General features: G+C 37.1%; 1 protein-coding gene across 9 annotated transcripts in view; it reads right to left on the reverse strand.

Moving 5' to 3' along the window:
* Positions 1-12,315, reverse strand: part of dpr12 (defective proboscis extension response 12) — a 348,744-nt gene that overhangs the window by 309,712 nt on the left and 26,717 nt on the right. The window lies entirely within an intron of this gene.

Here is a 12,315-nt window from a genome sequence, read left to right on the forward strand (position 1 = left end):
CTTAAAGTATTGGTATTGATTAGAAAATTAATAAGTTTATTATGAAAAGTTTAAAATAATATATTTTTTTAACACATTTGCAGCACTACAATATTTCAAGGGAGAGATTGACCGAGGGAGAGTCGGTGACAGCATTCGCTCTCCGTAGTCGACAGCGTGGTAATTGGCACTGGCACAAGTGCTTCATTACGGAACTGCGTGATGTATACACATATGAGACAGGCTCGCATATGTAAATCGAAACTGCACTTTTACATAAACTCCTACATTTGCAAGTGCAGTTTGTTGTGCGCGCGATTTAAATACTTTTTGACGAGAATTTATGTGCAAATTCATTTAATATTTATTTTATATTAATATTTACAGTCATAGAAAAATTTACAGAAATGAATTTTTTAGTTTTCTTTGAATATTTTTGCCCTGAAATTCCTTTCTGGTTTTGAGAACTATTTCTTCCCTTAAAGTCTTTCTAAAGAAAATGTCTTGTTTTAATTTATTTATTTTTTTAAAGCTAGACAGAAACCACCACTAAACACAGAATTCCATTTTTTTGTTTAAAGAATTATTTTTTCTTGTTTTACGGGCGCCTTTCTAAAAAAAAACATTTCTTAAAACAAAGGTGAGGTCGCCATTGCCAAAAATTCAAGAATTCAAGAAAAATATTTATTGATTTTAAGGAGATTCTGACGTTTGTTCTATAAGTGTAGGAGATAGTTTTATTTGCTTATGCGGTAAGTGATAGCTATCTATGGAATACATTTGCAATGTAATTTGATTAAAAAGCAATGAGTCAAGATACTTGCATCTTGCGGCACAACGATAAGGGAATGCGATTTCTTGGCATATCACACATTACTGCAGACATGGCAAAAATAAGTTGAGACAAATTTAAGAGAAAAGTGGGTGTTCTACTTTACACATGCAAGCCTTAAACTGCGAATTAATTAAATCAGCTTATCGGATCCCGTTCACACTTATTATTGAGCTTGTCGAGCAGGCACTTAGAGAAAAAATCGTTCTCAACGTTCTCGATTTCAGTATTTTTGAATTCAGAAGTGAGCCAAGATCGATTCATACTCAAATTCTCAAAACCGTGATTGAAGACTTCTCGGTTTGCGAATGGGTTTTTCTACCCGTTACTCGTAGTGTTAAAGGGTATACTAGATTCGTCGGAAAGTATGTAACAGGCAGAAGAAAGCGTTTCCGAGCCGAGTCGATCTCGGCATGTCCGTCTGTCCGTATGAACGGTGAGATCTCGGAAACTATAAGAGCTAAGCTATTGGGATTTGGCATGCAGATCCCTGAGCTTCTTGCGCACCTCAAGTTTATTTCAGCAAGGTGCCTCGCCCACTCTAACGCCCACAAGCCGTCGAAAACTGTGGGTCCTACAGTTTTGATGCTAGAATAAAAATTTAAACTAATATGTATTTAATTTAAACTGATAAGTTAGCCACGCCCACTTTAATATCCACAAACCGCCCACATACTTCAAGAAATCGTAAATATGAACGCGGATATCTCTGAAACTATCAAAGATAAAGAATAGGGATTTCAGATTTAGATTCCGTACCCTTAAGCGCAGCGCATGCTTGTTACGCGAATATGCCACGCCCACTTTAACGCCCACAAACCGCCTAAACCTGTAGCGCACACAATTTTTATGCCAGAAAAAAATTTTCACTAAAATGTATTAGTCTATCGATTGACCCCAAAAGAAGTTTGCCACGCCCACTCTTACGCCCATAACGCTTAAATATTTCTACCGCCCACAGAACCATATATTGAGATCGCGGGTAGGTGGCGCATTTCAATCTCGCTTGCTGCTTGCATATCTCCATCTCCCTTTGGTCCCTTTAGCTGAGTAACGGGTATCTGATAGTCGAGGCACTCGACTTAAGCGTTCTTTTTTGTTCAATATGGAAATTAAGTGTTCTCGGTTTCAACATCGAACCTATCTAGATTTCGATATGAACCGTTCTCTCTCCCAGATTCCATTCTCTAATAAAAATGCTAAAATTTTGTTTAATTTTATATATTTTAGCCTTACAGCTTTCTTTCCATTATTAAGGTAAGTTAAGAAACGAATTCAATTGCCGGAGAGAGCGGAAGTGTTCGGCGAGAGCTCCGGAAAAAACATACACAAAATTTAAAAACAAACAACGTTAAATACTGGAGTAGTCCAGGAAGGCGAAATGCCGTAAATAGTTCACATTCATACAATTATTATTGCTATGAATTACTAAAGATCCAAATTATTATAAAGAAGAAAGGCACGAATAATACTTAGCTCAATGAGGGGCAATCAAAAAATTTGCGCAGAATTTGTAAACCGCAAAATAAAATGGTTGGAAATAAGCCGAAAATAAACTACCCCAATAAAGGCGGTGAACAACCAGGGGCATCTAATAAAAACAGATTTGCTTTATTTTCGGATGTTGAAAATAATCAATATGAACGTGGACAAGCGGTCAAAAAAAGTCAAAGCGCCCTTCAGTTACAAAAGGGAACACAACTCAAATGACCTAGTAAAGAAAATAGTTGTGCTGGTCGGGAATGCCACTTTTTATGTTACTCCTCTTGCTAAAGGGAATATTCACGAAACTAAGCTTTAAACTAAAACAGAAGTTCATTTCCGAGTCTTAACCAAATACTGGGAAAAGACTAAAAAAACCTACGTATAGCAAGGGGTTGCAAGTAGTGCTAAAGGGCATAGCGCCCGACGTATCCACCACTGAGATAGTATGCGCTTTGAAAGAAAAAGGCTTTTTCGCCAAAAATGTTATAAATATAATCAAAAGAAATAAAAAGCCTCAAGCACTATTTAAAGTCGAATTGAAGCTAGGAACCAAAGCCTTGAAGAAAATCGAAGTACATCCGATCTATAAAATGAAATTCCTGTTGCATAAAAGGGTTACTGTTAAAGAGCCGCATATGCGGAAAGGCCCCCTGCAATGGACAACTGACAGGAATGTGGACACACTGAAAACAACTGTGGACTTCGGTAAGACTACGTATCTTGTGGAAGCTTTCACATTTCTGAAGCATGCCGTGCAAACAAAAAAGAACCAAACACTAAACAATGCGCTAACTGTGGATAAAACCATACCGCAAACAACAGTCTATAAGGAGCTGAAGAATCGGCTTTAACGAGCAAATTATGCACGCTCCCAGAATACACAAAATGAGTGCGTGCAATCTCAAGCCACACATACGCCAGTGCCCTGACAACAGGACTAGGAAACGCTATAGAAGAACGCTATAGTCGAGGACCTCGACTCTTAGATAAAGGAACCAAAGGGAAATAGAGATATTCAAGCAGCAAAGCGAGATTGAAATGCGCTACCTACTGGCGGTAGACAGATTTAAGCGTTATGGGCGTTAGAGTGGACGTGAATCAATCGAAAGGTATTGACGAGACCCATACATTTCAGTTAAAATTTTTTATCTAGCATATAAATTGTGGGCGCCATATCCGCGTAACAAACTTGCGCTGCGTGCAAGTCCCAATTCTATATCATTGATAGTTTTCGAGATGTACACGCTCATATCTACCATTTTTTTAGGTTTGTGGGCGGTTTGTGGGCTTTAAAGTGGGCGTGGCAAACTTTTTTTTGGGTCAATCAATAGGTATTGACGAGAACAATACATATCAGTTAAAATTTTTCTTCAAGCATCAAAACTGTAGGAGGCACAGTTTTGGGCGGTTTGAGGGCGTTAGAGTGGGCGTGGCACTTTGCTGAAACAAACTTGCGCTGCGCAGGAATCTCAGGAATCTGCATGCCTAATCCCAGTATTGTAGCTTGTAAAGTTTCCGAGATCTCAACGTTCATACGGACAGACGGACATGGCTAGATCGACTCGGCTAAAGATCCTGTTCAAGAATATATATACTTTATGGGGTCGGAAACGCTTCCTTCTACTTCCCGAAGAATCTAGTATACCCTTTTACTCTACGAGTAACGGGTATAAACATCTCAGGAAGCAATAGGACAAATACCAAATAATATCGAAGCCGTGTTGTTTTTCATGAAAACAACAATGCAAAACCTTATTTAAAATTCAAAACATTATAATAAAGATGTTCGCATCCCAACAATCTAAATGATTGATGTCTTGCTTTGGAATATCCATGTGGAATGCCAACGGCGTGTGCGGCACAAACTTAAAATACCTTAATTCCTCATTGATAACCAAATAGACGTAATGCTGCTGGCAGAAACTCATCTTTCAAGGAAATACAACTTCAAACAGGAGAAAACGCTAGGGTCGATGGCCCCGACCATTAGATACCCTTTACTCAGCTTAAGGGAGTGCGAGAGGGATTTAGATATGCTTAAAGTCACTCTGTTTTTTTCACTAACACACCTAGCCTATAGCGCCACCTGTTTTCTTCTTCTATAGCGCCCACAAGCCTACAGCGCCTCTAGCGGTTGGTGTCGTATTAGTGAAAACCGCTAATATGCTGCATGTGGTGTGCAAACTCGATTTAATTTTAAAATATTGATACTTTGTTGGTTACAACTTTTTAGCGATTGGTCCGAAACCTCTGTCGGACTTATCAGCAGACCACAGGCCGCTCTTAATAACGCCTCAAAGCCCAGAAATAATAACGCACCCCTACAAGCTGACGTCACATAGAATTATCGATTACTTTGCCGATTGTTTGGAATACTTACTCGTGGCATTAGCTAAATCAACAACGCAAGTGTCGACTGTCCGTAGCAACCAATACAAAACGAATCTGCAAATCGAATAGCTTGTTTGGGAAAAACGACGTCTACGACGCGCATGGCAGTTCAGCAGGTAGCCGCATTCGAAGCAACTTTTTAACATTCGTACAGCCTGTGAACATCGGGAATATTGTAGTGAGATTGGCTTGATGGCCTTGTGCATAAAATCATAACCTTACTGCCAGAAAACACTCTTAAGTTACTAAGGCTAATTACGTCCACATTTGCTGAGCCTCTCGAGATGCCCAACTAGAGTAACAGCTCAACTGACCGATCATCTGGCGTTAGTTGAAAAGTGGCTATCAGACTTGTATCTCTGACAACCGACAGGATACTTGCTAAGGTGAGAAGGCGGCTTTTAAATCCCGTTCGCGTCTGTACCCGAAAATAGTGGCGTCCGGGTTAGCGTCTGTCCCATATTGGGCGGCTACACAGTTGTCTTTTTTTTATAGATCGACAGACACGTTCCACGAAGGTCCATCGCTGATGGCCACGGCATTCCAACACCTTAATACCCAGATCCGTCCTTTTAAAACTTGGCGAGTCTTGCATTCCAGAAGAGTAGAAAAATGACGAGGTCGCTAGATCAAGGCGAAGGAAGTTTTTTCGACCCCATAAAGTAAATATATTCTTGATCAGGATCACTAGCCGAGTCGATTTAGCCATGTCTGTCTGTCCGTGTGTCTTTCCGTTTGTCCGTCCGTATGAACGGTGAGGTCTCGGAAACTATAAGAGCTAGGCTATTGGAACTTGGATGCAGATTTCTGAGCTTCTTACGCAGCGCAAGTTTGTTTCAGTATTAAAATTGGTTTTGTAATTCCCTAAATACCTCAATGCACACCGTATAGGCGGGTAATAATAGAACCGCCGCTAACGTAAACAAAAGATCACCAAAGCGAGTCCCGAGTCCGCTCACGTAAACAAAAAGATCCCCAAAGCGGTCCCTAAACTCCGCTAATGTAAACACCAATTTCCGGCCAAGATTGGACTTTGAATTCAATTGGCAAATTGCATCATCCTATTTTCCGACTCTCTTGAGTCATTCTCTTTATCAATTTTTGGGGATAAAATCTCTTAAGCCGAGGTTTGATTATTGATCATTGAACTAGAGAGCAGGCAGTCCGTTTTTGAGATCCGAATCGAGCAGTACAACAATTCGAGAAAAAGTACAAGAGCAGTAAATTAAATAAGTTCGACCTATTGTAAAATTGTAATATTGACTAAGTGATTGTTAAAAATAAAAATAAATTTTTTTAATCAATTCACTAGTGAGAAACTTAATTGGCGCCCAACGTGGGGGCGTGTGATTAAAAAATTCTAAAGCAAAGCTTTTAAATAAGCCCAAAAAAGTTTTTTTTTTTTTTGCGCGGCCAACAACCCGATACAACCGACGAATATATAAAGCCTGTGTTGATACAAATAAGGTGGAAATTAATAAATGCAATAATCCCCTTAAAACTCTATACAACCGGCAAAAAAATAAAAAGTTTGTGTTGATCAATTACAAAATAGTGATCGTAACATAAATTCACTGCTCGGACAATATAAGAAATTAAAAAGTGACAACCAAATTCATAGAAACAAATAACCATTGTTGAAAACAATTTAAATTAAAAAAAATGTTTAAAAACAAAAATTAACAATAATCTTCGAAATCATCAACAAAAAGACATTTAAAGAAAAAAGACTGAAGGGCAATCCCTTGCCAAGAAATAAACACTGAAAAAAGAAGGAAGACCCCAATTTAAAAACCGAAGAAAGAAGGAAGACCCCAAGATACAAAAAAGAAGGACGACCCCAAGCAGGATCATCATCCAAGAAAACGACGACCCCAAAAACAACGACAAGAAAAATAAGGAGGACGATTCGTGAGCGATACTATCTTTTTTTTTATTATTATTATTATAATTTAAAAAGAAATTTGTAAAAAAGAAATATAATTGTACAAAGTGGAAGAATTAATTTCTGATTTTGAAAATATTCTCAAAATGTCAGAACCTTCAACAAGCCAGAACGGAGCAAATAAAAGACTCCACATAAATCCGCCTGAAGAACATCATCAGGCGATTACAAACAATACAATGTTAAATGTAGGAGATGAATTGAATCCATTAAAGGAAGAGATCGTTAACTTAAGATCGCAGCTTTCTCATAAAATTAATCGGTTGAAGATTATCAGATAGAGATTATAGATCCAAATATAAAGTGCGACACATCTTATCAGATCATCAAATCTGTTAGGGAATATAAAGGAGAAAAAGATAAATATGTAAGCTGGAGAGAATCAGCTGAAATAGCCATGGGGCAATATACCAGAGGGAGTGAAAGATTTTATTCCGCCTTATCAATATTAAGAAACAAAATAACGGGAATGGCCAACGATGCCTTAACCCATAACGGTACGGTATTAAATTTCGATGCCATAATGGCCAGACTTGACTTTGTCTTTAGCGACAAACGTCTTATTCATATTATTGAACAACATTATGAAAAAAAGTCTACTTCTTAATAAAACAATTATGACCTACGGGAGAAACAAACCGATAACAGCAGAAATGAATGAAAAACATAGGAAGATTGCTCTTAGAGTTTTCATTACCGGCCTCAACGGCCGAATTTCAGATACAATTTTCTCATTGAATCCACCTGACCTACCAAATGCGATGGTCATAGTTCAGGAATTGGAAAGCAACAACATGAGGGCTCATTTCGCAAATAGTTTCTCAACTACTCAACGAAAAAATGGTGAGCCAAACTCTGTTGGAAATGGTCAAACACATTTCAACCACAAGCCAAGACAACAAAACAACAATTACAATAACCAGCGAAACAATAATAATTTAAGGTTTAATCATGACAACAACCAGAACCAAAATACTTATGGTTATTATAATCAGAACAAAAATAATTCCTGGAACCAGGGTAGATTTAATAATAACCAACAAAATCAGTGGAACACCTATAGGTAGCCACAAAATAAGCCAGAACCAATGGAGGTAGACGAATCTATCCAGGTTCAGAATAGGGCTAACAACGGCTATAATCAAAGCTATAATAAATATCAAAATAATAATTACAACCCGAACAAGTGGGATCAAACAAAAAAATTTGAGACCCAGAACACTCAGCAAAGCCAAGCCCAAAATACAAGGGTACCAACTGGAACTGTTAACCAACCGGCTAACAAGACAATGAGATTAAACAACATTGAGGAGAACCATTTTTTAGACAAAAGTCAGGAGTAGCCTTACCCTACTTAATTAGAAATGACCCGAAAATAAATAAAAAAAAAATTAAAAATATTATTTGACACTGGGGCAACCTCGTGTTATATTAAAACAGGGATTTATAAAAATAAGAATGAGCTTTCAACATACAAAAGAGTATCCACAGTGAATGGATATTCAATAATTAAATATTATCATATGATAACTATTTTTGATACGCGATATACTTTTTACGAAATAGAAGGGCTAGACTCAGATTTACTGATCGGCTATTACCTATTGAAAAAAATAGGAGCTGTGATTGATACAGCTAAGGGAGTTATTAAATATAACGGAATAGAAGAAAAATTAAATTATGATAACGGAAACAATTTAAACCAACATTCTTTAACATAAGAAAACACCATTCTTCCATTAAAAGAATTTATATTAAAACAAGGGAGAACGCTATAGTCGAGTACCTCGACTATCAGATACCCGTTACTCAGCTAAATGGAGATATGCAAGCAGCAAAGCGAGATTAAAATGCGCCACCTACCGGCGGTATACAGATTTAAGCGTTATGGGCGTTAGAGTGGGCGTGGCAAATTTTTTTTTTGATCAATCGATAGGTATTGACGAGACCAATACATTTCAGTTAAAATTTTCTATCTAGCATGAAAACTGTAGGAGCCACAGTTTTGGGCGGTTTGTGGGCGTTAGAGTGGGCGTGGCAGTCTACTGAAACAAACTTGCGCTGCGTAGGAAGCTCAGGAATCTGCACGCCAAATCTCAATAGCCTAGCTCCCATAGTTTCCGAGATCTCAGCGTTCATCCGGACAGACGGACAGACGGACAGACGGACATGGCTAGATCGACTCGGCTAGTGATCCTGATCAAGAATATATATACTTTATGGGGTCGGAAACGCTTCCTTCTGCCTGTTACATACTTTCCGACGAATCTAGTATACCCTTTTACTCTACGAGTAACGGGTATAAAAATACTTTGACGAAAAGTCTCAAATCAGATCCGAATCTGAAATGGGTAATCAAAGCGAATTTAGTTTGGGATATACAAATCCTGAACACGCCGTCGTTGAAAAATCCGACAAAAATAAAAGTTTGGAATGTAAAAATTCTGAACACGCCATCGTTGAATTATCCGACAAAAATTAAAGTTTGGAATGTAAAAATTCTGAACACGCCGCCGTTGAATTATCCGACAATCAAAAAAAAAAAAACAACATAAAAATATCATCTGCAGATCAAAGAAAAGATCTGGAGAATGAAATATTAAATATTATCAATGAAAAGCATTCAAAAATAAATATGCAGATTCCTTTTAGGACAGATATACGCGGTGAAATAAACACCGTAAATGATAGGGCCATTTACAGCAAACAATACCCTTATGCTCTATCAGCTTCAGATTTTGTAAATTCTGAAATAAGTCAAATGCTAAAAGAAGAAATTATAAGGCCAAGTAGAAGTCCTTATAATTACCCTGTACTAGTGGTACCAAAAAAGGGTTTCAATGAAGATGGAACTCCAAAACTAAGGCTCGTAACTGACTATAAAAAACTTAATGAAAATACTATACCTGATAGGTATCCAATGCAGGACCCTTCAGTGATTTTATCAAATCTCGGAAAAGCCAAATACTTTTCAACAATTGACTTAGAATCTGGATTTCATCAGATTCTCATGAACGAACCTGACATACAAAAAACCTCATATTCAATAATTAATGGGAAATACGAATTCCTAAGAATGCCTTTCGGTTTAACAAACGCTCCTAGAATATTCCAACGAGCGATGGACGATATTTTAAGAGAACAAGTGGGTAAAACATGTCATGTTTACATGGATGACATAATTATATTTTCAAAAACAATTGAACAACATTACAAAAACTTAATTGTCATTATTAAAAATTTGCTGAACGCAAGCATGAAAATTTTGATTGAAAAATCAAAGTTCTTTAAATTAGAAACAAAGTTTCTCGGTTACGTTGTTTCTCACAATGTGATCAAACCCGATCCCGAAAAAATGTCTACAACTGTAAAATATCCGATCCCTAAAAATATTCGAGAGCCTAGAAGCTTCCTAGGCCTTACAGGATATTTCAGAAAATTTGTGCAAAATTACGCAAAGATAGCTAAACCCTTAACAAAATATTTAGGAGGCCAAAACGGTAAAGTATCTAAAAAAGCATCACGTAAATCTTTAATAAAGTTTGATCATTAAGCTGTAAGAGCCTTTAACGAGCTCAAAAAAAATTTAACAGCACAAGTAGAACTGGTACAACCGGACTATAATAAAAAATTTACCCTAACAACTGACGGGTCTGACTTAGCAATTGGTGCGGTTCTTTCTCAGGAAGGAAAACCAATTACATTTATTTCAAAAACTCTAACCAAAACTGAACAATTATACACGACAAATAAAAAGGAACTTTTAGCCATACTTCGTAATTACTTATATGGGGTTAACAACATCGAGATCTATACCGTTCACCAACCTCTTTCATTTTCCATTTCTCAAAAAAATCCTAATATTGAAATTAAAAGATGGTATTCTTTTATTGAAAGCTATTCACCCAAAATAATTTATAAGCCAGGAGCAACAAATGTTGTTGCGGACGCTTTATCAAGGATACAAATTAATAACTTAACGGAAAGTAATGAATCGGTCTCAGATCAAAATACTCACCATTCAGCAGAGAGTAGTTTTGAGAATGTAATACAATAAACCCGAAAACCCTTAAACCAGTTTAAGCAACAATTGCTAATAGCAACGGGGAGGTATACAATACATGAGTCGATTAATGTATTCGGAAATACTAGACATATAATAGAGTATGATACTCCAGAAAATTTAATATCAATATTAAGAGAATATATTCCACCCAATATAACGAAAGGAGTTCACTGTACTCTAGAAGATTTATGTAAGGAATTTATAAGGAATTGCACAATCTGCAATAAAAAAAAACCACAGACAAGCAGTACAGATTCCTATCGGTCAAGCGCCTATTCCAGAAAGAGAAGGTGAAAATTTGCATCTTGACATATATTACGCCCAATATCTTATGTCCATTAATTCCTATTCGAAATATTTGGTCGTAAAAGAAATCCCCAAAAAACTAAATATAGAAAATAAAGTTTTAGAAATTTTACAACAATTTCCATTAGCCAAATCTTTGATGATAGATAACGAACCAAGTTTCTCTTCATCCCAATTCAAATCCATTGCTCAAAGAAATGGGATATCTCTATTCTTTGCAGATCCTCGCATAGTACGTCCAACGGACAAATAGAAAGGGCACACTCTACTTTAACAGAAATTGCTCGCTGCATTAAAGGTGAGCTTAATCTAATTGATTATTCCGAAATTATAGTTAAAGCAGCACAAAAATATAATTTAACAATTCACTCAATAACCAACCAACGACTATTTAATAAAATCAAACACGAAAATACCCTTAAATTATTGCCACAAGCTCATGAGAAAATGTTGCATTTCCACAATAAAGATAGACAAAATAAAAATTATCACGTAGGAGAGGTAATTTTCGAAAAGAAACATGGGGAAAGAAAGAAGCTTAATTCTAGATACAAAGAACAAGTTGTTAAGGAAAATCTCCCTAATAAAGTTATTATAAATTGTTACGTGGGCATATTAGTGCCCGAGTCCTGACACGGACTTGGGCCGAGGGAGAGGCGTCCGATGTTCAGGCACCATTTGCCGGCATAAGCTACGTCGTATTCGGGTCGTGGGATCTTGGCAAGCCTCTCTCCTCTCCAACATAACGAGAATAAATATTAAAAGTGCCTGGAAAATAATAGTAGTCATCAAGTTCGTCAGTCATCAGTCCACACTGCCCAACAAGCTTAGCTGTCGCTTGATCGCAATACGATCGGGCTGTGTTTTGGCCATATTCCCTCCCCTTCACACATTCGTGTGCCAATGGATCGTCGCGCAATACGGTCCCCTACTGTCAAGGTTGTCCGTCGAAAGTTATGTCGTCGTTCTTGACACCCTCTTTGTTAGAGTTCTAGCATACCATGGATTTCAATTATTTTTCACATTATAAATTTATTAGGTAATATATATCTGCGTCTGTTGATTAATCTAATTTAATTGACAATTATTCCGCCAGCGGAGAGTATCGAGTTTATCACCTATGAAGGTGCACACATCAGCAAAATACTGATTATTCACGACTACAAACGTCGCTCAGAGGGCTCTTGCAATTATCATATAAGTACAAGGCTGATACTCGCCGCTCAAAAAGTTTATAGTAGTCTATAAAACTGTAGGATACTGCACGAATATTTATATATGTATGTTTATAAGAAAGGAACCGTGACCCAA

The sequence above is a fragment of the Drosophila suzukii genome, assembly GCF_043229965.1.
Source record: "Drosophila suzukii chromosome 2 unlocalized genomic scaffold, CBGP_Dsuzu_IsoJpt1.0 scf_2c, whole genome shotgun sequence".
Taxonomy (NCBI): Eukaryota; Metazoa; Arthropoda; class Insecta; order Diptera; family Drosophilidae; genus Drosophila; species Drosophila suzukii.